This window comes from Camelus ferus, chromosome 11 (assembly GCF_009834535.1).
Source record: "Camelus ferus isolate YT-003-E chromosome 11, BCGSAC_Cfer_1.0, whole genome shotgun sequence".
Classification (NCBI taxonomy): Eukaryota; Metazoa; Chordata; class Mammalia; order Artiodactyla; family Camelidae; genus Camelus; species Camelus ferus.
In genome coordinates this window covers 67,790,607-67,818,296 of record NC_045706.1, presented here as the reverse complement: position 1 = coordinate 67,818,296, position 27,690 = coordinate 67,790,607, and the positions used below count along the sequence as shown (strand labels likewise).

The following is a 27,690-nucleotide window of genomic DNA, read 5'->3' as shown; positions in this document are numbered from 1 at the left end:
AGTGTGGTTGTCTCTATATTTATTCTTCTAGTTTTCATAGGGCTTCATAAATCAGTGACTCGAATGTATTCTGTCATTTTATAATGGCATCAGCCATGGCCTCTTTTCAGATGATGCTTCAGTGTTATTCTGTCTGTTTTCCTTTCCTTCTGTCAGGCCAGTTGCACATGGGTTATAGTTTCTCACTGTTTCCTGTATGTCTCTTACTCTCTCTGTGGTCAGCGATCCTTTTGACTCTGTTTCATCCTAAATGGTTTCTGTTGATCTCTCTTCAAATGCACTAACTCTGTAGTCAACTGCTTCTCATCTACCCTTAAACACATCTGTTGCCTAGTTTAATTTTGGTTATTTTATCAATTCTAGAATTTCTCAGTTCTTTAATTGTTTACAGTTTTGTATTGGAATTCTACATTTTGTCTTTTATTTTCTTGAAACAATTCAATATAATTATTTAAAAATATGTGTCTGATAATATCTGATGCACTTGTGTGTCTTCTGTTATTTTTCTATTGATTTTTAGAAATTTTTTATTTGTGTCAGCATGCTTCCAGTTATTTTTTATTTTATGCTGTGTAGATACCTGAAGTGATATAACCTTTTTACAGATAGGATTTGTATTTGGTTTTGTGAGGGATCTGGGACACTAACATTCCAGGATCAGCTTGAATTATATTCAGGGATTTAGATGATTTGAAGTTGAATTTTGGTCTACTTCTAGTTTGCCTTTATTCCTAGTATGATGGCCTCTTGAATTCTAACATACAGTGAAGGTGTCAGAATCACCACCCTCCGATCCTTTCCCTCATAACTTGCAGTCAGATTCTCACAGAAACCCTCAGGGAAAAAAAGTGAACATGAGTGTCCACTTCCTAGGTGTGTGTTCTCCCCTGGATTCTTGCTTTTCAGTTTCTCAATTTAATACTCCCTTCTGCTTTGCCTTTCAGCAGAATAAATACACATGTAAATGTATATATTCATATATATACACACATACCACACACATATATACACATATATGTCATTTTTTCTAGTCTCCAGCAAGAGTGGTTCTAATGGCCTCTTCTGTCATTACCTCAGGTTATTAATTTTACAATGCACATGCAGTTTGTATCCTGTTATTTTCACCGATGAACATATATCATGAAGAAAATGTTACAGGGCATTTGATGTGATGTGATTTTAATGACTTGCTTACTTGTACCTACCATAATTGTTTATTCGTATTGCTGTTGTTGGAAATTTTGCTTTTTTCTCTTTTTAAAACATAAATAACTGATATAAATATATTCTAATATATGAATATTTTTACATATCATTAATTTACTTTTTCCTCGGAGAAAACTCTGTAAGTAGAATTGCTGGTTCCAAAGGGATCAGTATTTAAATTCGTTGGATACTCAATTCCCTTCCACAAAATTGGCATGAATTTGCAGTCTCAGTAGTGGTAATGTCAGTGCTTGTTTTGAACACATATTTAGGAAAACACCCTTTATATTATCCTGAAACAATTTCAAAGACCTCAGCTCAACTTTAGATTTAGTTTTCTTGATATTACTCTTAGTATTCATTTGCATTTCTCATTTTTATATACTCAGTTGCCCCTTGAACAGTGTGGGGGTCAATGCACCTGTATGGTATAGTTGGGCCCCATAGCTGTTGTTTCCTCCGCACCTGCAGATTCAATCATGCACAGACTGAGCAGTACTGTAGTATTTACTGCTGAAAAAATCTAAGTGGACCCTCACAGTTCAAACCTGCATCATTCAAAGGTCCTGTGTACCCTTCCAGGTTTATAACTTATTTAAATATGAACCAGGGGTGCTTTGGTCACTTTTTCGTGTTCTGTCTAGAGCTGATTAAATGGCTACAGTGTAATGTTAATTGTGTCAAGATTGTGGGAGCGATATAAATTATCAGTGTGAAAATGATCAAATAATTAAACAAATGTACATACTATGTTATTATAAAAGCTCGTGCAGTATGATTACACCCACATAAAATAGTCAGAGAAAGAAGAACAGACCCAGTGGGTGCTGCTGTGTGTGGTACTGATTACTTATTTTTATCTCCCCTGTTTCAGAGCAGTTCTGTACAGTTGTGCTGTGGTTTTTTAATAATTAAAAGGTCAGTGCAAACCAAAATGTTGTGAGTACAATTTAGTCTGTTATCCAGTGAAGCTACCTTTTATTCAGCCAGTCGTCCTAGAAAAAGTTCAAATGAGTTTAAGTAGAAATGGATCTTCCATCATTTCCCTAATACTAGTGTATTTGTCACCTTATTCCAAAAAGAATTTACAGTAATTAGCAAGAAAGTAAGACAGCATAACATAAGATAATAAAAATCAGCTATGAGTGAAAATGGAAAAAAAGGCAACACTGTGGGAGGAACATGAGCTGGAGCTGGGATCACGGCTAACCAGAAACACGCTTTCGGGACCCCAGGCCTGAGGCGGGCGGGCCGTGTACTTACTTCAAATATTCTAATGGCCAGAACGGAAAGCACATCTCATCTGTAAGATGAAAACAGCACAAATAAACTCAAAATGCCATCCAAGTATTTAGTTCCTCAAATGTAGCTGTGAAGTTCTAAGACAAGAACTTTCACCTGCAGACCCTCCTGCAGACAGTGCTGTGTGAGGCGATGGGCGTGCCCTGCAGGCTACTCCCGGGGGACCTCGACTCCTTCCTCAGGGCTCACACCCAAGCCAGGTCTTGAGGCCAGCTGAGCAGGTGCAGGCAAAGAGCCCTCTGCTGGCCTGAGACGCAGTCCTCTGTGCCCTCCAGGGTAGATGGAGTACATGGAAAGAAACGGGTGTGCAGCACACTGTGGGGCAATGTTTTACATTTTTTCCCTCAGTCACACTTTGGATATCTGGTGGGAGACTGTACTTCCTGGACTGTCTAGGATGCACTGACTGTATTTTAGCACTCAAATATAGATCCTTGGGCCTTGATGGACACTTGAGCTGGGGTGGTGCTGAGGGCATCTTAGGAAGTGAGGAACCCAGACTGATTGTTCCCACATGTGTGGACCGCCCATCTCCACCTACTGATGAGTCATAGGAGTGTCAGTGGGAAGATGGGAAGGGCACCATGCCTCTCAGAGAGTCATTAGGATTCTGCTTTAATAAACAGACTGAGGACAATGAAATTTTCTTGTATGTAGATAGCACCATCAAAAAAGTGTTAACCTGAAATATTTTAAGGTGACAACCAAACCCTCATCTTCACTAGAAGGATCTCAGTGCAGCACTCTTAGAGTCCCTGACTTTGATCATCATGATTTTCTTGTGGGCCCTCTCAAATAGAGTATTTGTGGATTATAGCCTGAGTTATTTGGGGGGCTATTGTTTATAGGCCAGTTAAAAGATGGGGAAATATCTGCTAAAAGAAACCATTTTTTCTTTTTTGAAATAGCAGGCTTGTGAACTATTTATGCCACTTTTAGATTGTGATTTTCAATCTTCTAATCTGCCTATGGTAGAAAGCTTGTATCTGTTTTCTTTACAGTAAGAAATGATCCAGTTCAACAAAAGTCAAACATTTAAGAGTTTAAGAAAGTGCAGTAGTGCCAGGGAAAAATTTCCCTGCTTTAACTCAGATGTAAAACTGTGGTTTAATTTGTTAAAAGACAATGTTTATTGATCTTGACCCGTGTAGTTCCTTAATACTCATTGTGTATCTGTTATGTATACAGAATAACATCCAGGGGAGAATAAGGGGACATAGGATATGGTTGGTAACTGGTGGCAAGGAGCTTATATACCGTACTTGGGAAAATAGCAAATACATTTCCAAAATGTTAGGAAAACAACAGAGAAAAAGACAAACATGGATGATTGAGGAAATACCACAGGGAATTACTCACTGAATTCAAAACTTAGTGACAGTCAGCACAAATGCCAAGGAGACTTTGCAGACTAAAGTTTGATCAACTAGCTTCTCATCATAAAGCAGAGATTTGGTGCTGGTTCTGTGAAGGTGTTTTATATGTATGATGACAATTTTGAATTCCTCTAAAAAGGAGTTTTTAAAGTATAAGAAATATGTGACTATTCTAATCAAACAGATGAAAGAAAATCAAAACAAGTGGTAATCACGGCGGTTACACGTGCATAAGACCGTGTGGTTTTCCTGGCTCTTTCCACGTGGCATTTTCTCCCACCTCACACCAATCTTGTAAAAACGACCAGAGCAGGCATTTTTCCTGAATTACTGGTGAGAACACTGAGGCCTCATAAAGTTATGAGACTTGTCTAGTGTGCAGCACTGATTATATACCAGGAGTTTTGTCTACTCCGTATTTCTCTTTGTATTGTAAAATCGACAGTAGGTTTAGAGATAATGGATTGCTTGATAACGCTGCTTTCCATTTGATACACAAAGTACCCCTTGGTAGTTTGTTAAGTAAATGAGGAAAATGAGATTACCAGCTACAGCCACTGCTCAGATTGACAAGCCATCTCTTTTGTCAAAAAACAAAACAAAACAAAGCAATTATCTGACAATTGTGTTAATTCAATGAACATGAGGTGGCTTTTATGAAGTCGTGTTAACATTGCCAAATACTAGACCTGTGTACATTCCTCATGTGATGAAGGAGTTTTCAGTCAATTGGAGGGAAGCTGAGATGCATTCAGGAAAGTGTTAAGCCACTGTTCTGGACAGCACGCTGTGAACTGTCAGAATGAGGGGAGGCAGGCATGCTGGGTCAGCCTTGTGATTCAGGAGCGGTGAGGTGAGGCATCAGCTCAACTTCATAACTGACTGGTTTCCGTGAGTGGGGAGGACTAGGGAGGGCGTGCTGGTGGAGTGGGGCTTCACTTAGGAAACACGGACGGATGAATTTGGGAGGATGATTGGAAGGAACACAGAAACATTTAAAGGACAAGTTGAAGAGTGGACATTGGATTCTGTAGAGGTTAGAGAGACATGCAAGAAGTTTGTGTTTTGCTTATTTTCTGCTAGTGGAGCCGTAGAGTGAGGGAGAGGATTTGAGGTTTCCATCACAGCACTGAAATGTACCCCAGTCCTGGGCTGTGACTGCAGGCCTGGAGCGCTGGCCGGCGTTGCTTTTGGTTTCCGTCAGGTTGTAGAGAGTGCTTTGAGCAAACCTTGTATTTGGTGAATGATGAAATCCTGAGTCAAACCATTTATCCCCTTGGCTGCTGAAGCTGCCTCTTTTATGTGGAGCAAATGAAGTCAGAGGCTGAGTGGCTTTATTATGGGGGTGCTGAAGCTTTCTCAGTGAGAGTCCCCGTTTCAGGGAAGGTACAGCTTGCTACCCTGGCACTTGCTTGACGACTCCTTCCATGAAAGGTTCACGTGGTGCAGACATGCAGAAGGGGGGATTCTGTGCCTAATGGTTACCAGCAGCCTAAGAGACAGCTCCTAAACCAGTGGCTCAGTGCAGCACCATCCAGGCATCAAGCCTGGACATCGCCCCTCGCCCAAGTCTTACCTTGTTCTTGTAAGAATGAGGATATTCTCTGATTTATTTTTGCTGGTCCACTTCATTAAATTCCTTTAGTTTTACCAATGAGAGCTCATTTCTAATATCATGTTAATTAAACCACCTATTTTGACAATGAAAAGCTATTCCTGATACTTAGTATGCCAAATAGCAAACCTTCTGGTGTCAATCAAGATATGAATTCTTGAAAGAGATTCTGAAATGCTTGTCGAGGTTTCAACTGCAACCTTTCTGGCTCAATACTAGCTGACTGGGGAATCTGGGTTCTCAGTTTGGGCCTAAACTGCCCCAAAGGTAAAGCTTCAATTACCTGACCTATACATTGTATTTTACTGTGGAGGCTGAAGAATATTTTTTGAATTTCTTAAATCAATTTGTTAAACAAACTACAGAGATAGCAATGCCTGTCCATTGGTTAACTCAGTTTATTTTACAGCCTCAGTGTGGTGGTTACAGTAAACTTTTTTGTTTTTGTTTCTACCACTCTGTTATTCTATCTGCTCTACTTTATGTTGATCAAATGGTTTAAGGAGGTGGATCTGTAAGTAAGGAAAATGTCGTGAAGAGAACCGAGGGCGTGTATAACTGGGTGCGTGGATCCTGAAGCAGTGAAATCCTAATGAGCACTTTCCCGAGGTGTTTATAGGCCTTGGAGTGGCCTCCTCTGTGAGATTTCCACTTTGCTTCCTGGCACGAGGTGTAGTTATGAGCCTGCTTCTCATTCTGTCCAGATTCTGCTGGTCTGCAGCCGGGAAGAGCTTTCTTTGCCAGATTCCTGCCCGGTTCTTTTCTTCTTGGCAGGCTCATTTACTTTTTCATAGTTTCTCTCCCTCACAGTTCCCAACCTGGACTCAGGATGAATCAGTTTCCCGGGCTTTTTGTTGTTGAAGGCAAGGAAGCCATTATTGTCCTGTGATGCCCAGCACAGCCTGTCCTCTTAATTTGCCTCAAATTTTTAACAGATTTCAAAGGGACATCAAAGTCCAGGGTATTGAAGATGCCTGGTCAGGGACCTCTGAGATTGAGTGGATTTTCTGACCTTGTAATTCCTTACAGGCCTACATGGCCTCTTACACTCAAAGAAAGAGACCTAAATTTTACCATAAAAAAGAAGTCGAGACACATGGTTATGAAAATGAAATGACTGTGTGAAAGAATGTTTATGTTATGAATCTACATTGAATAGTATAAAATGCTGTTTAATGTTGTATGTATGTAGATGCCCACCACACATGTATGTTTATGATAGAAATAATGTTGCAATATATCAGTCAGGAAGATTCCGCTTTCATGATTGAATTAAAATAGCTTAAACTTTTTGTTTTGAAATATAGCAAGATCAACTTCACACCTGGGCTGCAGTTAGTCAACCCACACGCTCACTGGATTATATAGACGGGGAGTTTCCCAGGTGAGTCCCGTCTGCTTGGCTTGGCCACCATCTAAACTTCCTGATGAAGAACACAGGCCCAGGGATGCTGACACAGGTAGGCCCCCAGGAAGAGTGAATGTTCTGAAGGTCACAGCAAGTATCTGTGTGGTGCTCACTGGGTAGTGAGTCTGGGTTTCTCTTCTAAGCATTTCTTAGATTAACTCAAGCAAAGTCACTGGGAAGCTTGTTAAATTGAGAATCCTTATGCTGCATCTTCAAGGATGCTGAGTTAGACTTTTGGGGAATGGGGCACTGGAATTGTCCAGTTACTACCTTGTGTACTTAGTTTGAGAACCACCACTTCAGGGTCCAGCTGTGGCCACCCCCCAGGGAGAAGCTGTACATCCTGTGTGGGCTGAGAGAGCTTGGAAGGGAAATTCTGGTCTATTGGCTTCAAAGGTGGTGGCCACCTCTTCCCAATGTCTCTTCCCTTACTGCTTTCTTCGTGCTTTTCTTCATTTTTCCTTTGCCTTCAGGGATAACTGGGAGAGGCAAGATAGAGATACACATTTTATTAAATCTAAATTTTAAGGAATCTTAAAAATTATACATTCAGATGTAATATTTATTTTTCTAAAAAAATTTTGGTTTTTTTTCTCTTTGTACCTTGTGTTGTCCTAAAGTATTTTGTGTAATTTTTTAAAGTATTTTGAAGATTGCATGAGGTTAACATCAGCTACATATGGAGCTCAAAACTAGGAAAGCACTTGATTGTATTAAATAGAATCACATTTTTGTAATGATGTTTTTATGGAGTTTGGATGTTTTATTATTTCTTTCTTTTTTCATTTTGGCATAATGAATTCCCAGCTGCTTTTTGGTGGACTGATCAGGAATATTGACATCTGACCCATTAAGTGATGAGTAAATAGCAGAGCATTGTCACTATTCAGAAATCTCTCCCTCGCCAAGTTTTCCTAAATGGTAGCATTGGTGCTGGAATTAAGAATTTTGATTCCTCCACCCCATTGGCTTACTGAGAGAAAGACGGTGGGCAGAAGCTTGATCTGGACTTGTAAAAAAGGGTGCAGCATAAGAGTATGGAGCTGGGCTCTGCCGCTTATCAGCTCTGAAACCTTGAGCAAGTTTCCAAACCACTGTACTCAGTTTCTCCACCTATAAAATGGTGATAAGAATAACATCTCCTGCACTGGGATATTGTGAGAATTATATGTTAAAGCATAGAATTAGCATTTAGAACGGAGTCATTATCTTCCTCATGAGTTTCCTTTAAAACCAACAATGACCCACATCATCAATGACTTTATTCTAGGCTCCTGCCTAAAGGTCTGCAGAGGGAGCCTGGTGCTCATAACCTCCTGTTTTTATCCCAGTCCTGGAGTGATGTGTTTGCCTGTTTTTCCTTTGCACTGAGACACTAAAAGGGGGCCCACACCCAACCCTGCACGTCCCTCTTTTAACATTTAGTGCTCTTGAAACATGGCTTCGTGTTTTCTTGGTGGACTTTACCCCCTGAAATGAACAAAAAATGAGAGATGCCATGTAGGGAACATTGTTCCATGTAGAGCTCTGAGTCTCTTGTGGTACAGAGTACAGTTGATCAAAGGCCAAGGTAGGGTTCCTTAATGCAGAGGTCTTCAAGGCTGAGGGAGTTCTGACCATAATGACACCTGAAAAAACATTAAGGACATAAAACCATATTTAGCTTTAAAAGGAAAAGCGTGTAACTAAAAGTCTTGATCACATTAAATACACTATTTTATTTGTTTATGTTAAAAATTACTTCCTGGTTTGGAAATAGCCAGGTGCAGATATTGTAAGACTGATCAATTTCACCGAGTTCTTTTAACAGTCGTTTATATCTTATGTTTTACATCATTGATTAGGGAGGTGTTTCCATTTTTTTCTTCCCTAGTGTGTCTACCCTTTCTTAACTTTTCTAATCAAAACATTTATAATAACCTTTAAAATTTTAGGGCAGTTTTAACATTATGAAACATTTTATGTTATTGATTTTGTTGTATACTAGAGGAACACTATATGGAAAGTTAATTAGTGATAATCTGGATTTCAGTTTGGTAAAAGACAATAGTTGAAATTGATGCCAGAAAGTTTGTAACCTAATTTTTCCTTTTATTTGACATAGCTTGCAAAATGCCAGAGCAGCAATTTTTAATATAATAACTTGTCTCCTTTTAAAATATGCATTCTTGAAGAGGATGATGGAGGTAAGTAGAAAATAGTTTAGTATAGTGACTTGTTTTTCTCCAGTTGATCTTGTATAAACCCAACAGCCCAACAGCTATTTTGTCCAAATTGTCCAGTGTCCCTTTCTAAATTTTTCCTGCTGTGATTCTGTGGGGCATTCTCATGTGGGGGCCACAATACCTACCCTCCCTGTCCTAGGCAAGCAGTCAGTGGTAAGAGTGAGAATGTTAATAACATAGTGAAAACCTTGCATAAAGTCTACTGCTTTTAAAAAATAGATATGAATTGCAAGCTTTGATAACATGATTGTGAATAGTGATAAACTTGACAATATTGGTGCATAATATTGTGCAGTGACATCATGGCTAAAATCACTATTCACAACATGTGGTCCTTTTCAATTTTAATTTAAAGTAGAAGAACTCAATGTTTTTGTTTTTTTGTTTTTTTTTGGAAAAGAAAGACTTATGGTTTCATCTTAGAAGATTGGGTTTCTTTACCTTTTTTTTTTGTCCTCCAACTCTTCTTAATATTGGTTTCTAATTTATATGTCCAGCTAATTCAGATCCACGGTGCTGCATTTTCTGCCTTTGTCATGGACCTGTCTTTCATTTTTCTCATGATCCATTTTTAGAAACGAGTTTTTCTCTACTTTCAAATATTGATGAAGAAACTGACCCTCTGTTAAATGACTCTGAGTGCGCAGGCTGAGGTGAAGCCTCTGTGTCCTTCCCACCAGTGAGCTGCACAAGGGCTGCAGACTCCTGGGCATCTTCTGCTGCCACCCTGCTCCCTAAAGCATGTTTGTGTTGTCTCCACAGAGGAGTATAAGGTATCAATAGTGACCCTCTGTGGTCTGTAGAATGCTTCCTGGAAGGACAAGGCAAGTTAGGAAGAACTAATAAGGAAGTTAGGAAGCAACGTGCTCCAAAAGTTCACAGCAGAAACATTAATAAGAAGAAAACCTTGTCAATGATCATTTTTCTTCATCTTCTCTCTCTTCATTTTCCTTTAGGTATTTGATTCAATCCACCTCCCTGCTATGGTGGTTTTTTCTTCTGAAGTCCCATGCCATTTTATTTATATTTCTATCATTTGAATTATTTAGGTATGTAATTTATCTGTTTCTACATATCTGTCTCTTATGTAGACTCCCAACATTTTAAGACCTTTGGACACATATACTTAAATATTTGAGTGAATAATTGAGGATCTTTTGTTGAAAAAGATGTAAATAAATAAAATATCTACTCAGCACATAAATGCAAGTATTTGAGTTTTGTGTTTGTGCTGAAACATCCCATGGACCATTTTAAAGGCTCAGTACCAAGTTTCAAAGATTACTCAACAGATTTATACAAACAGACAATTAACTTTAGTTGATGAATTCATGGAGATCATGATCAAGATGTCTGGGTGTGAACAGAGACTGGATCATTCTGGGTGCATCTTTGGAAAATCAAGGCCCTTATCTTTAGTAATATGAGTGATCAAGAGAGTGAATAGAGGGCTGATTTTAGAAAAGCTGTTTGGGCACAGAAAATCCTGGAGGAAAATATGGAAGGAGAGTTGGTAGAAACATGACAAACTTTTTGTGTAGAAATCCTAAAAATTGTATTTACATGATGGCTGAAAGAATTGTTACCTACTTTGGCTCCAAAAAAGAAAAAAAAAGGCGGGGGGGGGGGGGGTTGAGCAGCTTATGAATATGTAAAGTGTCCAAAAGAATTATAAAGGAAAATAGATTAAAATGAAAGGAATTTAGGATGGAACAATAAAATGAAGCAGAATGTATTTCAGAAGGACTAGGCAGTTTTTAAAGGTAGTTGCAAATTTATCTCTCAGGTTGAAAGTAGAAAGGGAGAGGGAACAATTCTATATCATGCCATGTGTCCGTGAGATTAAAAGCAACAGTCTCAGAAGAACAACTTTTCTGGCCTCCTGTATCCAAAAGAAGTGTTTCTACTGGTTCTTAATAAAAGAGATTCTGTGGGATGAAATGCAAATACAGCATCATCACCCCATTTCCAAGCTTAGTCCCAGTGCTCTAACACATGTTTAATGGAGGTAATGCAGAAATTCTATAAGGGGCCAAGGGCATGTTTGATGGCATTCATCTCAACTTACTGCATGGTCAAGGGGAAAAAATGCTGTAGAACAGATCAGCCATGTCTCCTATAAATGGTTCTCCATGTTCAATTTCTTAAAAAATCAGCCCAAATTTCCCCCTTATATATGCAAGCTAAACCTCATGTGTGGCTATCCTTTGCTGGCAATGAGCAGCAGATCCATACTGTTAAATAATCAAATAAGCAGAATACAAGTTTGGCCCCCTTTAGGGAAATTACATGTTTAACCCCATCTTCCTTTGTGGAAGGATGTGGTATACCAGAATTACAGACCTCCACCATTTGTTAGGCAGCTAGTCATAAGTCATGCTGTTTAAATGAAATTTAATGAAGTCTCTTTCAATTAAATTGACTAGATTTGAATCAAATTAACGTGTACCATTAAAGAAGCTGTAGTTTAATAATTTTATGTAAGTGCATATTTCCTTAAAATGTAAAGTTTGTTCCCACATCAGCTCAGCTCTTCAGTCACAGCCTCCTCTGTGGTGGCCCACGTTCCCACTCATACACTTTGTCAGTGGCCCCAGCGCCATGGAGTTTGGGGAGGGGGCTGCTGTGAGTAGCGGCAGCGCTGACCTTGGTGTGCCCAGGGGGGCCTGGGGAGCCACGCTGGGCTGGATGGGCCTGGCTCCTGGAGAGGCTCCTCTGCCAGGGCCCTTGTCTCCCATTGTTCCGTAGTTGTCATGTACTTTTCTGTCCCTGGGGGTTGGGACTCTGGGATGGGAGTGGGGAAGGGAGGAGGGACTGCCCCAGCAGCTGCCACAGCCATTTTCACTTCAGGGACACTCCCTTTCCTCTCAGCTGCACCCCCTTGGAATCCCTGCTGCGTGGAAGCTATTTGGAGAAGAAAAGTAGAATCAGAGATCTCATGACCCCTGGCCAGAATTAGGATGTAAGGGGCCCTTCCTCTTAAGCTAACTATGGCTTACAGTGATTTGGTAAATTGCACCTTTATAAACAGAACTGAAGCCTTTATCTTTTCTTCCTACTTGAGACATTCAGAATTTGGAAACTCTTAGGTTCCTAGGAGACTTTCCAAGCAAATAAGGAAGGCCATTTCATGGCAGATGCGGGAACCTCAGGATATTTTGGAAAATGAGAAGAGAAAAGTGCACCTGGGTCTGCAGGCATTGCAGGTGGGGGCTGGCGGTGGGGCTTTCCTGGCCTTGGGAGGCCTTTCAAAAGTTCAGCTTGAGATCCCTTATAAGAAGTTCCAGCAAGGCCAAACTTAAAAAAGTGTCTTAAAACAAATCATTTTTTACAAAGTGGTGGATCTTCATGTAGATACTCTTTGCACTGAGCAATGTGTGAGAAGCCTGGAAAGTATGGGTTGAATTTTACTGTGACTGTGTGTTATACATGGGGTCCAAAGGGACATCAGTGTCTTGCAGTGAAGCCTTCCATGGGGCAGGATATGGTCTGAAAATGTGCTGATTGGTCCTCATTCTTCTGAATGTGTAACATATTTGCGTGAAGTTTTGTGACTGTGCCATGTAGTGGGGCATAAGTTGGTTTTCTCAGACACAGGTGGTGTTGTGTAAACAGAGATACAGCACATTGTGTCTGGAAAAAACATTGGGAGCTTTGCAGCAACCTATGTGAATTTTTACAGCATCGCAGACACGTTCACCAGGTCATAGCATCCCTGGCACAATTTGGGGCAACCTTTGGCTGAAAGTTACACCATGGACAGGACAAGGAGAGGGAGATGACACTGTGGCAGACGAGCATGCGCAGGGGTGAGACTGGCTGTAGGAACGCAGGTTGTCCTCGTCATCATTGGAACAACACACACACACAGGTCCCTCAGTCAGTCATGATCTGCTCCAGGTGCAGGCACCGCTTGTCCAAATCCAGGCTGACGGCAGAGGCTTTGGGTGGGTGCACCCCTCACACTTGCACTTGCTGCAGTCCTGCCACCTGCAGGTGTGCAGCCCTGAATCTCCCTTGCTCAGCGGCTTAAGCTCACCTGGCTTGTGCTCTGATTTGGGCTGTGCCCTGATTATCCCAAGGAGGAGGATGATCTAAACCACCTCTGTGCAGAGGGGTTGCTTCTGGTGCTTGTCTTCATGCTGCTCTGAGACCCCAAGCTGACCACACTGATGGGCCTGGACAGAGAAGCCCACACAGAAGCCTGGGCCTGTGAGCCCTGGAGCCCCGGGACTGGTGGTGCTCAGGCAGTCCATGGAATCTCTTGTGTTTCTCCTGAGTGGAGGGCAAGGAGCAGGCTTGAGCTCCATCTGGGGACCACTGTAGTGCCCTCTGTGTCCTCATTGGTATTTTGGATGTCTCTGATCAGATCCAGAGACAGCATGCATAACTGCTAGGTGAGGGTGTCTCTGGGGTCAGGCTCCCCATGCTGCCTGCCACCATCAAGGGTGCCTACAACAGGGCTGGGACCCGCTGCCACTCTGAGCTCTGGCCTCCATCAGGCCATGTAAGTGTGGCCCCTCCAGCAGACTTACAGCATCTGAATTTGTGATTGTGGCTTTGCACCAACCTCTCTCCACTGGAGTCTCTTCTTTCTGCAATGTGCAAATAAACTCAGCCCCGATGCAGACTCCCTCCCCCACCATCCAAACTCTACTTCAGTCTGTCTTCTGGGCAATTGGCAGGATGAGATGAGAAAAGGAGAGGAAAGTCTGGAGCAAGTCCCCAGATGATGAACACTCTGCAGGGTTTGGGACTAAAGGCAGCACCTCTTCTAGAAGTGCACTGGGAGTATTTCCTCTTTTTTTCTCAGTGAGTTGGAGGCTGAAGAACCAATAGTGAGTCTCTTTTCCTGACAGATGAGCAAATGAAAAAAGAAAACCTTACAAAGTCCCTAAAACCAGGTGGCCAAGTTATGTGGCCATGTCAGAGTGAGGGGGTGCGGGGTGGCTGGCTGGGCCAGGTTGGGGGTGGGGGGCCTAGGGCGCTGTGTGCTCCATCAGCCCCTCTCCTCACTTGTGCTGCAGTGCACAGCTCTTGGCAGTGCAGACTGGGTGTAAGATGGATTTGTTCAGATTCTGTGCCGCACATTAGAATGCTTAATCAGGTATGGGATGGGGTCATTTGGTTGACTCCTGACTATGGCAGGCCACGTGGTTTGGCCTCTTTATGTTGGGAACAAAGGAATCACTCCTTCCAACATTGGCCAAATTCCACCCAATATATGGGCTTTAGTAAGGACTGAACAGTGCCATCATCTTGTAATATTAAACAGCAGTGACTTGTTTGCCACTGACTGGACTCACTGATCAGGAATTTACTGGAGAGCCCCAGATGGAGCCCACTGGGCCTGCAGGTTAGCCTTTGGCCCTGGCTACCACCAGGATTGGTAGATGTGCCTTGGGTTTTCCTTGGGCACAAGGTCACTGATATGTGACATTACCACAGTAAAGTTTGCTAGCCTACCTTATATCCATACCGGATGGAGGATATCTGTTCTTAAGTGGTGTGATTGTCTACTCAACTTCTTTGTCCCAAATATAGGATTGAAGAAGGTGACCCTGCACGTAGAGGCCTTGGCTAACTTCACACAAAAGCCCTGAATGATAATCAGCAGTTTTACAGTACTGAACATGGAGTTCCCCCTAATGTGGGAGGCAGATTTACAGAACCAAGTGGCATTAGACATACTGACGGCTTCTCAGGGAGAAACCGGTGTGGTTACTCCTGCCATGCGCTGTGTTCACATCCCTGATGACTCTGGAAATGCCCCTTCCCTTCTTGATGATGTAAAAAGCTAGATTCAGAATGTTGACGGTGCTGACACAAATGCCCCTGAAGTTCTCTCTGACGCCCCTCATTGGTTTCCAAGTTTGTTTTCAATTCCTAAAAGCTGTGCTCTATGTTTTCAGGAATATTTCAGCTATTGCTTGTGCTCATCAATGTTATTCCAGGGTTTTATATGTTTTTTAGCTTACGGTGCACTGTGTTCCCTGCCTTTGTAAAACTACGGTGACGTCTCTAACACACCCCCCTGCTAAACAGCGTGAACACGTACATTTTTCCATCAGAAAAAACTCAGATGAAACCCCAGTTCATTAGGAAGCAGCTAGGGGAGAATGATGCCCGTTTCCTACTTTCCATAGATATGGAAGGAATTCACAGTGGGGAATATTGTCATCGGCGACCATCTGGTATTTGTAACTGCTTAAGTGTTCAAGGGTTTAGATGGCACTTTTCCTGCTCTGGCCCACCAGGGTGGGACTGGAGAGGAGGGGTGGTTGGGTGGTCTGCCCAGCCCCCTGGTGGGGCTGTGTGCTTTTGCCCCCAACACCTCAGAAATGTCAATTGGGTTTCTGTTTTCTGTCTCTTATTGTTCATGACTCACTGCAACTGCACACACAGGCACTTGTTTGTAGTCTCTTGTGGTTTCTTTGTATTTCGTTACTTGAGGTGCAGGGACTGCAGCAAGAGGGCCCAGGTCTCAGCCTACTTCAGTCCTAGAAACATATATCAATCTGCATCTAAACTGCACAAGTTTTTCTCTAGAGCACTTTTCCATAGGCTCCCTTCCTAAATACCCTTTGTTGTAGGCACAACAATATTAGGAGATTCCCAAGGCCAGAGGTAAACATGCCCATAACAACATGCCTGATGGAAGTAAGAGCTGCTTCTGCAAAACAAGGACAACATTGCAACAATCTGTTACCCTGTATGCGGTCTCTATGGAAACTAGGGCCGCCCCTTGAACTCTTGAACTTTTACTGTAAAACCCCCTTCCTTCTATCCTTGGCAGGTTCACTGTCTTGGAGGCACTAGCCGGCTGTGAGCTCCTTTGCCTGGCAAAGAAATAAAACTCTTTTCTGCTTCATCCAAAAAAAAAAAAAGTAGAACTTGTTAGAGACTGCGTCATTCATTTTCATAAGGTATAATTTGTATATGTTAAAGGGGTGGCTTATTTTCCATTCATTGCAGAACAGCCCATCCTCTTCATTTTTCTTGCTGTCCTCTCTGCAAATGTGAAACTCATCCAGGTACATTTTGTTTTGTAAGTCATAGGCTTATTTGTGGTGATGAAGAAATCATTTCTGAAACGTATTTGGAGTTGTTGGGGGGGCCCAGGCATTTTTGTGAGGGAACTTAAAAAAAAAAAAGAAATGGAACATTTAATGTTCTGTCAGGGCTGCTCGTTCTCTTACTTTGTGTCACAGTAATGTTTGTTCAAACCAGGCTTGTTTCCTGATTCTTAAGAAGGGAGAGTGGAGTTGGCAGATGTTGCCCTGTAAGGTCACCAGTTACTCTTTAAAAGCCACCATCCTGGTTAATGAATGGGACCCAGCTGCCGGCTCTGGAGTAGAAGGCAGTTCCCGAAAGTGCTCCTGGGCCCTGGGAGAGGAGAACGTGGGAGTCTGCATGAGGGGCGAGGATCCTGAGGATGCTGTAGAGCTGAGTGGGTTCCTCACACACTCTTGCCCACCTACTCCAGACCTGAGCCGTTACTCAAGCCAGCTTCCTGGTCATCGGCCCCCAGCATGCTCTCTTCTCTCTGCTTGTTCCACGTTTTGCAATTTCTCAATCTTATCTTTACTGTTTCTCTTTCCCTTCCTTTTCTTCCCTCTTTCTTACTTTTACTCTCTACTATCTTCTTTCTCCTCAACATTCATTTTTCTTTCTTCTCTGACTATTCTCATTAATTCCCCCCTTACTTTGTAGTACAGTTATTCTGTATGTTTCTTTCACCTTAAAATCTTGACCCTCTAGAACTCCTATAGTTCAGCTTCTGATTTTGAAGAGAATATTTTCATGTATAAGATTCTCCTAGATGTTGTAACACACTGATTCAAGGAAATAAGAAGTATAGTGAAAGGGATGGGGATGGGAAAATCAATTCAATTCAGGTCACACTGATTCAGAGGGAAATCCACTGTTTAGATGTCAGTGTTCAAAATATCGACTGATAAATCTTTCTAGTTCATTGTTCTGGTCAGCTTTACACATTCTTGTTCACCGTCAGAGTCCAGGAGTTTGCTTTTGGGGGCAGGTCACCAGGTCTAGGGCTGTTAGTGTTCCACCAGGGGACCCTGTGAGCTCCTCCTGCACTATCCACATAGAGAGGAGGAAGGGAACACTTTCTCATCAGTGCAAAGCCCCAGGGCCTTTTCTCAAGTCTATTGTACTTGGGAGGATTTGGAGGTGACTAAAAACAGCAGAAAATAAAAATGTTCCAGTCTGGACAGGATTTAATATTAACTCTTCCTAGCCCTGCTGTTAATGATCTTTCTTCCAAATTGGCTAACTCAGGTGTTAATTTCAGAGTCGAGATTTGTCAGTATAAGAGAAAAGAAGCCCTTTTACTTAACTCAGTGAAACAGTATTTGTCTGCGAAAGGGCTTGTATTTTAAGGCCACTTGCTAATTCTGTGCCACAGTGATGCCTGTTGGTGAGTGACTATTTCCTGGTCTTCTCGGTGATTTTTGTTCTGAAAGAGACTCAGAGCTCAGGTGGTGCCTGTGCCTTCTGTCTGATCCCTGCCCCTCCCTCCCTGCTCAGCTCGCTCTCTTCCTGGTGGCTCCCAATTCCGTGGTTGGAATCACTGGATCATTCTTTTGACCTCTCATTCCCTCCTACAAGTACGCAACAGATACTTTAAACATCTGCTGTGTGCCAGGCACTATTCTTGATGCTAGGGGTTCAATAAGGGGGAAAAAAATCTACAAAATCTCTGTCTTCATAGGATTTGATAAATAAATCAGCAAACAAGTGAATTGAGTTGTATTTCATTTGAGGAGCCACACTGTGAAGGAATCACCAGGGAATGGGGAGAGCTGGGGAGCTGGCGGGGCTGCTGCTGAATAGAGGGCCCAGGAGGACTGCACAGAGCCCGGAAGGAAGGGGGCAGGGAGCAGGGGTGTGCAGATGCCCCTGCTGCAGAGATCTGGTGCAGGGAGTGTGACTGGTGCATCCAAAGGCAGCAGGAAGGCCGTGCGGCTGGAGCAGAGGTGGTTAGAGAGGTCGGGGTGCGGGTGGACGAAAGAAGGCCCTTGGGCCCGTGTGGAGATGGTGCTTTAATCTACGTGAAGTGAAAACTTTCAACATAGTTTAACAATATACTGTATGATTTAAATAAGTGCCTCTTATTTTTCCTATACATTGTCACATACATCAACTAAAATTCTACTAAAGTGGAAATGTCTAAAGTGTCCCCAAGAGAGACTGCTGTGTCTCATCAGGTGTCTGGTCTGCGTGCCAGTTTGCGGTGGGGAGCAATGTGACAGGAGACAGACTCTAGTCTTCATCTGGCCCAGATGCTTGTGTTCTGGGCCTCTGGTCTCTCACTGCAAATGCCCAGGATGGACATGATGAGTCATTTTCAGACTGATCCACGCAGCCCTGGGGGTTCCTGGAGGCTCTGTTATGTTTTTGTTTTCAAACTACCATGCAAGCTTCACTTAGAAGAAAGTATCCTGAGTTTAAAAAAACCAAACCAAAATGTGGACTTGGGTGTCCTTTAGGTTTTCCAACATGAAGAATTTGCAGTCTTGTAGATTCTCAAATGACAAACTTAAAGGAGCAAAATCTCTTATTACTCAGTGCCTCTTGGTGAGTGTTCATTCTCTCTCATTAAAGTGGAAGGTGGATTGTCAAATAGTCAGATAAGACGTTCATCATTCCGTCCTTCAGGACTGGTGAGTTGGCTTCTATCATTGTACAAACTTAAGTGGCTAATATAAAAAGTGAATGTCTTTGCAGGTACTTCCTGGCCCCAAAACAAACTAGCAATTGAGGGAAATAACCATGATTGATGTGTAAAGAAGGGCATAGTGCTAATCTGATTTTAAAAATAACTGGTGACATTAGGGTTATATATTTTGTGTGTTAAATATGCAGAAAAGCAGTCTTGTCTTATAACATGGAGATATAACTGGGAGATAACCTGCATATTTTGGGTACTTATGGTTAAAAGATATATTTTAGTTAGTTTTGTTTTCTGATCAAAGAAATGAGAAAATTTGCTATTAAATATATTGTCTTCTTCCTTTCTAACCCAGAATCTCAATCTGCTGTTGTAGAAACTCTGAAAAAATAATCAGATGCTGTTCAGGAGGTAAGAAGATTTGATTAGGATGTCAGATCCCTTTCTCTCTTATTTGTCTTAAAATTGTGACAAAGTGATTTCCCTTTCCATCTGCCCGCTCGCTAGGCTGCCCTGTTTCTCAGCCTGCAGGGGAATCCAGGCAGGTGGAAGCGGATGCTTTCTTCTATTCAGACTTTGCCAAGAAAGTCAGCCTTGAGGTGGAACTGAATACAGGTGTCTCAGAATCTGTGTCGTTGTGTGTCCAGCCAAGGAGCTGAGCCCGCAGCAGCCACTCCAGTAGTGAGCAGCGGCCGCTCTGTGCAGGAGAATGTGCCTGATTGAGCTAACAGTCACATGGATAAGATGTTTTTAATGTGTTAGAGCTTTCCTAAAATCAAATAATATTCTTCAGTTGCTTTGGTTGGATAAAGCGTTAGTTTAATTTCCACAAAATTTTTTTATTCTGTTAATAAGGAGGCCAAATTTTATGACTTTCTTCCCTGCACAAATATGCACCTCCTACAATAATAGGAAACACTTATAATTGTGGTTAGCAATTGCTCTTTTGAGTATAAAATCATTTGCAAATTTTACTTACACATACTCCTACTATACTTTTGAAAATAACTTAGCATTTGAAATTGCGAATAAGAAGAATGTTTTCTGGAGTGTGGTCTAAGCAGAAAATGAAACAGTTTATTCCTGGGTTCCAGGCTCAGGTCTGTTTCTGGTTATTTTGTGATAACATACTCAGGCCATCTAGGGCATAGTGTTCATCTCTGTAAAATCAAATAGTTTGCTGATTTTTGAGACTTTTTCCAAATATAAAATGACGTCCCTCTTCAAGTGAAGCAGCCCTGCATCATACATGAAAGTTTGCTCCTCCTGGAGGAGAAATAAGACTATAACATTAGTTGAGAACTTCATTTCATATATCCATTCCTGTGCTTTTCAGAAATATGGCTAGATTGGTCATTATCATAAGAGTAAAGATTTTCTTAAGGGTAATGTCATAAAACAGGTTTTCCCAGCTTCTTTTTTTAGAGCAGAAACCTACATCATGCTAGGGGACTTGGAGAGGCGTGGTGGGCTCAGCTGAATGTTCATTACTGTGTAATGATTAGCTGATAGTGAATACGATGAAGAAAAATAAAGAGCGGTAAAGAGAAATAAAGTGAGATATAATTAAGAAAAATATTTATAATATCTTTTCATTATTTTTGTGACACTTTTTCTAACATGACTAAGTTCTAATCTGAGCTAACGTATCAGATTTTTCTAGTTCTCATCTCCAGGCCATATCTTACTGAATTCTCTGTTATATATGATAATGCCAAAGAAAACCTGGACAAAAAGTATTCTACACAATCAACAATGATACAACACATACAACATTGCTCTATATATTAAGATTCCAGCTATAATAATTCAAGGTAGATACTCGTGTCTATCAAATTATAGTGATTTTCTATTTTTCTTAAGCTGCGAACCAATAATAAGCAGAAAACCTGATGAACTGGGTGATTTAAAAACAGCTGCTTTTACAGCTTGGAAATGCAATGGTGAAATAGATTGATTTAAATTTCACACCTTCTCATTTCCTTGTTGCCAGTGAATTGTCTGGAAGCTAGAAAATGTAATACACTAATTGGGAGGTGACAATATTTGGAAGTAATTGAGGTCAAGCACTCAGCAGTGATTCCACTTACTCTTGGAATCACTGACTCTTTGTCATAAGTTTACTTAGGGACTCGTTCTTTCTTTAGATGATGTTTGTCTGTGTCATAAGAGGCTGAATAACTGGCCATAAAATGGGTTCAGGAAAGCAGAATTAATTGCCAATCTTCTGTGCACCTATTCTTTTACTGTATTATCTTATGCAACACTTAGAATAATCCTTTAAAGTAATTATTATAATATTTAACTGATAAGAAAATGATGTTTACAGGATATCACTAGCTTAAGGTCAAAAAACTGATAAAAGGGTAAGAGCCAGGATTTGAACATAGATCTGTTTGACTTTATACCTCATGTTGTCTCCACTGTGATAAAAGTTATATGTTTACATGGGTCATTGCCCTGTGGCTGCTGAATACCGTCTCATGCCAAAATCATCAAAGGATGAGGTGACAAGTTTATGTTATTCTATTCTATTTATACCATTTATAAGAGTCTGATGTCAAGATGCTTCAGAGGACATAGAGAGAAACCGGTCAGGTCACCTGTCCATGTTTAAGTTTCATCAGAACTTTGCTGTGCTAACTCTGGTGCTTCATTACTGTTTAAGAAACCTGACAATTCTGTTTTTCCTGTAAAGCACCTTGCTTCTTAGTTGCTAGATGACAGTCTTTATCTCTGTAAATTGCCCCTGCAGAAGGAAATGGGGGTTTTAAGCCCATTTGCTCTGTGTGAATAATGAACGTGAGAGGTTTCAGTGACCTCCAGGGCTGCCTGCCCTCTCTGAGTTGTGATGCAATGCGAGACCCCAGGACTGCTGAGCCGGGGCGTGGAGCCCGGTGCCGGGCTCCCTCTGGGGTTTTCTTCAGATGCCAGTTCAGGCACCTGTTCTCTCAGTCTGAGCAGCACACTGATATTTGTTGAATGGGTTTTGACTTTGACTCTGTCATTGTAGTTAATAATTCTGAGAGCTCCATATCCCTGGAAGAAACATGACTCATAAAGCCTTTCCTCAGCTGAAAGGAGTCAAAGGCTGCAGTGATGCTCAGAGCAAACCCAGTCAGCACTCACACGAAGAGAGAGAACTACTGTTGCTCCTTGGGTGCTTTTACTGATGCACCTATGGAATTAGGAAGTTTTTAATTAAAATTATTTTCTTTACACCTCATTTATGGATTATTTTAATTTTAAATAATTTGCTCTGAAAATCTGCTGTGTCTAAAGAGTTATTTCATAAAACTGAAATAGGATTCTCAATTCTGTTTTTTATTCTTTGGCATTTGAAATACCATTTATAAACTGAAAATTCTTTTACATTTTTACAGTATATAAATATTGTAGCCAAATGTCATTCTCTAGAAAGTTTTGCTCCTACCTTAAAGATAAATATATGGTAGCAAAACTGGTTACCACCCAGTTTTTAATTTATTTTTTGCTTTTGAAATTACATATAAGATGTGTGCTTTCAAGTTTTTCCCTAAAACTCTTAGCATCTTTCTAATGTAAATGGACTAGTTGAAAGGTAAATAGAATAAAGTTTGATCTTTAAAAACTCTAGCTTTGGGGCAAGAATTGATAAGATCAAGCAATTTAAAGTTAGGTCTACCCACACATTATGATATTTATTAATTGTGAATAGCCACATCTATGACAAAGTGCTAGATAATTAAAAGAAATTAAATAAGATCAATACTCTCTTATCGCATATGTTGTACAGTTTATATGCAAATACATTCTCAAAGGTTAGAAAAATGCTTCTGATTTGAGGGGAGTGGCAAAATCCTATCTCATTCCAGTTTTAACCTCATTTGAAATCGGCTTTAAACTCTTACCCTGGGGTCCTGCTCTGCTCAGTCCCCCTGGGCCCTCTCAACCTCGCAGTGCCTAACTGGGCTGCAGACTTAATTGAGGGATTGAATATTCTTTTCTATTGGTATTCCTTTTAAAGTATCTCCTATAGGGCTCTGTATACAACGACCCCTCAGTACAATGTATTATCAGTTTCAGAAACATCTTTATTTAGGAACAAATCAAGGAAATGCATGTGACTGATGAGGAGCAGCCTAGTCAGTGGTACTTGAGGGACTACTCACATGTGTCTTGGCAGAGACAGGTTCAAAGAGTAAAAAAAGAATTGTTCAGATCAAAAGAAAGGTGTGGGGAACACAATTCTGAAGAAAAGAAATGGAGACATGAAAACAAGTCACTTGAATTTTATTAGAATTTATTAGATATATCAAAATGTTGGAAAAATCATTGTTTAATGTTAAGTTCCTGCTAAACTCTAAGGCAAAAAAGGATATGAATTCACATAACTTAATTATAAAACCACAAAACCACAATTCACAAGACAAGCATACAGCTAAAATATAGACCAGAGTAAGAAACAGAGGGGTTCAAGAAGAGAGGCAAAGGCGTGGCTGAGGCCCCAAAACACGGTTACTCTTCCTTGAAGTTTACCTCAGACTCTGCTCATTCTTAGGTGCTTGATAAGCACTTTGGCTCAGTGAGTGTGGGGAGGGCGAGGTGTGGCTGGGGAGAGTGGGGCGAGGTGTGGCTGGGGAGGGTGGGGCGAGGTGTGGCTGGGGAGGGTGGGGCGAGGTGTGGCTGGGGAGAGTGGGGCGAGGTGTGGCTGGGGAGGGCAGAGACACAAGGACACCCTTGTGGAGGCACCAGTTTTGAAAATGGGTAACACTTTGGCAAAGTGTTCAATATAATGCATTAAGAAAGAGACAGGATTTTTCTGAAAAGTATTTATTTTATGGAAACTCTAAGAGAAAAAAATTAGACATTTTAGTGTTAGAAATAAAGAAATAAGAGAAACTATTCTGTCAATTTTAAGAATGAAAAGCAGCAGGCCCCTGGAAAGCAGCTACAACTTGAGATGAGAATATGAAAGAAGCATTAGAGGTCACACAACGTTTTTCTTTTCTCTGGGGCCATAGGGCTTACCGTGAAATGAAGCTGTGTGTTTGCTCTACAGAGCCTTAGAAGGTATGAAGTTCCTTTCCGTTGGGCAACGTTGGTAATGATCTGGGGAGAAAGGCAAATTGTTCAAGCAGCTGATCTAAATTGACAACTGGCCTATAAAGGTTCTTAGCTTATAAAGGATGTTTATCTTTTACTGAACTTTGTTGGACATCTGTTGATGTACTATGTGCAAGGTAGTTGTGATAGGTACAGAAGGAAATACAAAGAATTGTAAGGTCCTGGGCTTTTCTGTATATATGAAATGATTTGCTCGATGTAATGTGATTTTGTCAAGGTATTTAGTGTATGTTGCACTACAGAATTTAAAAAAAAAAAAGGGAACTGTTGAGAAATTGTAATTAAGGACAGCTTCTTAGGAAAGGTGCAACTTAGATCAAGTCCTCAAAGTCATCACTTCTGGACAGAGGGAGGGAAGAAGAGAGAGTATTGCAGATGGAGAAGAGAGTGAAGATATAGAAGTAGAAGTGAATGTGGTGTTGAGGCAGGGAAGACACTGACAGGTGCAAGGGTCCAGGGGACATGAGAGGCTGCTCACTCCGTTCCTCCAGCATCTCAGTCCCCCTCTGGTGCTCCTGCCTGTCCTGCCACCCCATAGCCCCACAGCCCTGTTTCAGCCCAGCCCCAGCCCAGCCTCAGCCATGTCGGGTGACCACAGCTGTCTCCCAGCAGATCTCATCACTTCCAGTCCCAACCCCTCCTGATCTTTCCCCCACAGTCCTCCAGAACTTTCTTCCTGAAATTCAGATTTATTTGTATCTGATGTCTTCTCAGACCCATTTGATGACTGCTCATAGGGTCTGAGAGAAGAGTCAGACTCCGGAGTTTGATGTGCAAGGCTTTCCCTTGCCTTCCCTTGCCATTAGCCTTACCCCCTACTATTTCCTGCCTGTTTAGTTTGTTCTAGCCTTGAAAAGACAGTCAGGTTTTCTGAAAACTTTAGCATTCTTCCTGTCTGCCTTTTACATTTTTTTCTTCTGCACTCCTAGTGGCCTTTTTAATCCACTGAATTTCTGTTTCTTAATCTAAACTCATGTCAAACTTCACTCCCTCTTAGACACTTTCCCAGAGAGGCCTCAGTCTAGAGACTCCTTTTGATGTCTCTTCTGGGATCCCTGCACTTGCCTTACTTTCCCATAATTGGTGCCTCATGCATGTCTCAAAGGCAGTAGGGCTCCTTAGAGCTAAGACTATCCATATTCTGTTTGCCCCTCCAGTATCTAACACAGTGTCTGACATTTCTGGGCAGATCAGAAAATGTTTGATGAATGAATAAACATACTGGAGACCACGCTGACTCAAGCAGAGGTGCTTATTGGGGAGAGGTGGAAATTTTGCTTATATTCACAACATAGTGATTGAGCATCGGGCTCTGAACCAGTGTGCCTGGGCACAAATCCCAGTTATTCCACTTTTAACTGGGGAACCTCAGCCATGCTTTTTATTCTCTATGCCTTAATTACCTCATCTACAAACTGGGGATAATAATAACTCCTGTCTCATAGGTTTCTGTGAGATTTAAATACATTAGTTTTCATGAAGGGCTTAGAAGAGCTCCTGACACATGGTAGGTGCTCAAATTGTTAGATGATATTTTGTCATTATTATTGTCATGTCTGAGCAGTACTCTGGCTTCCAAAGTTGCTTTCTTAGTGCAGTAGATCCTCATCATTTAGAGATTCTGTATTTGCAAGCCTGACAACTAGCTAGAATTTATTTACAGCCCTGAAACCACTGCTTGCAGGCCCTTTACTTCATTTGCAGACATGCGCAAAGTGGCGAAAAACTGGCGTCACCTGGCGTGCGTCTTCCCCAGCCACGGTGGGATGAAGCAACACTCTGCCTTCTTGCTTCAGCTAATTCTGTAAATAAATGTCTTTTCTGCTGCCTATTTAGTGCCACATTTTCCACCTTTTTGTGCTTTCTGCTGAAGACTTTGCTATTTAAAATGCCCCCAAGCATAGGGCTGCAGTGCTGTTTAGTGTCCTAGGTGCAGGAGGGCTGTGGCGTGCCTTATAGGGAAAGTGTGTGTTACATACAATGTATACATTTAATACAATCTAAATATATTTATTATATTAAATAAGGTGACTTTAGAAAACGTTGTAGCTGGAGGCTTGTGGGAACTGGACACTTTTTCCCCAGAAGCAGCGGTTCAGTGCTCACTAATTCATTGTTCTCGGTGACTTCATAGAACATAACTGAATAAAGGGAGCTGACTGTCTCCCACAGAACCCTCACAGTAGCCCTTTGCAGTAGGCAGGGGAGGTAATTAGGGTATCCACTTTTTTACAGGCTATGAAAGACCTTATGAGCCAGGTAGAGAGTTTATAATGTTTTATGCTCAACATAAAAGCCATGAGTTTTTGAGCAAGGATGTACCATGATGAACTCATGTTTAAGGACCTTGTGAGAGAATGTCGTACTGATAAGAAGAGGGAGACTAGAACCAATCAGGAGGACCAGCTCCTAAAACTCTCAATTATGAAGTGGGGAGATTCTGAACTAAAGTGCTGATGTGATAAAGAAAAAGTAGCAGCCAAAGGCTGAACTAATGGATTTGGTAACCATATCTAGAGTATAAATTTAGGCTGTGGTTCTCAAAGTGTGGTCCCTGGAGGAACAGCATCAGCATCAATGCAAAATGCAAATTCCCAGGCCCTGCCCCAGGCCTACTGAACTGGAGACGCGGGGGGTGGGGCCCAGCAGTCTGTGTAAACAGCCCCTCCAGGGGATTCTGCTGCACATCAAGTTTAAGAGCTAATAAATTAGAAACATTAATCAAAGCTACTGCCAAGCCTTGAGAAAGTGCAAGGCAGAGAGGTGATATTTATTTATAGGATAAGATGCATTTTAAATATAAAGAAAAAGGAAAATAGTCAAATAGAAATATTATGTCAATTATTCCTCAATAAAAGATAAAATTTAACAAAATAGCAATGATAACTATGAAGTCACAATATGGAAGTGAAGTATTGTTGAGAGGGAAAAACTTGCAAATCTGCAGGACAGAGATGAGAGATTTAAGATGAAAAAATTGTTGAGCTCCTCTAGCACAGAGAGAGAGGATTGTGGGCTATGGACAGAGTCTTGGGAATTACTCAGGTTTGGTACTGTACTCCAAAAAAATTCAAAAGAGAGAAGAGAAAAGCAAATGGGGAGGAGAGAGTGTAAAATCATAGAAGCCAAGTGAGGAGAGGATTTTAAGAAGGAAGGAGTGAGAAATAGTTTCGCAGCCTTTACAAAGTCTAGGTTGGAGCTGTAGTGTTGGCAGTGAGAACACGAGGGTCACCAGGACAGCAGTTCCAGCCGAGTGGCAGCAGGGTCAGAAGGTATAGCTCTGCCCCTCTGGGTAACATTCCCAAGCCATTGCATTCGATTTTCTGTGAGCTTTGTTGTTTGGAACTTTAACGATGTTGGAGGCTAGTTGGGTTTTGACGCAGGGAGGCAGCTGGGAGGTGAGACACTAAGCTGTGTTGTTTGTGTGGATCATCAACGAAGGGAAGCTGTGACAGACTGTTTTTCTTCCTTGCACGAACTGGGACAGTTAAGGAATGTTTTGCTTTGGAGTATAGTGCAGGACCTTGCCACAACGCAGGTCATGGGAGAGAAAATTCAGAAGATGTGAGGGAACCAAAAAGACTGTTTATTTCCATTTTTTTCTGACTCCTTTCCTAAACATGCTGTTTATTACCTCCACTCTGGTCATTCACTAATGATGGTGACTTTAACCGTTCCATCAATCAAATTATCAACTACTGCCATAGGTGTTTAAAGTTACCCAGCCAGTTATGATTTCTGACTTATCCCTCTCCTCT

General features: G+C 41.5%; 1 protein-coding gene and 1 pseudogene across 1 annotated transcript in view; one reads left to right on the top strand and one right to left on the bottom strand.

The window, feature by feature from the left end:
- The window catches only part of LOC102510861, a 125,565-nt gene that overhangs the window by 40,945 nt on the left and 56,930 nt on the right, over positions 1-27,690 (top strand). The window lies entirely within an intron of this gene.
- Positions 12,614-13,631, bottom strand: LOC102510633 (annotated as a pseudogene).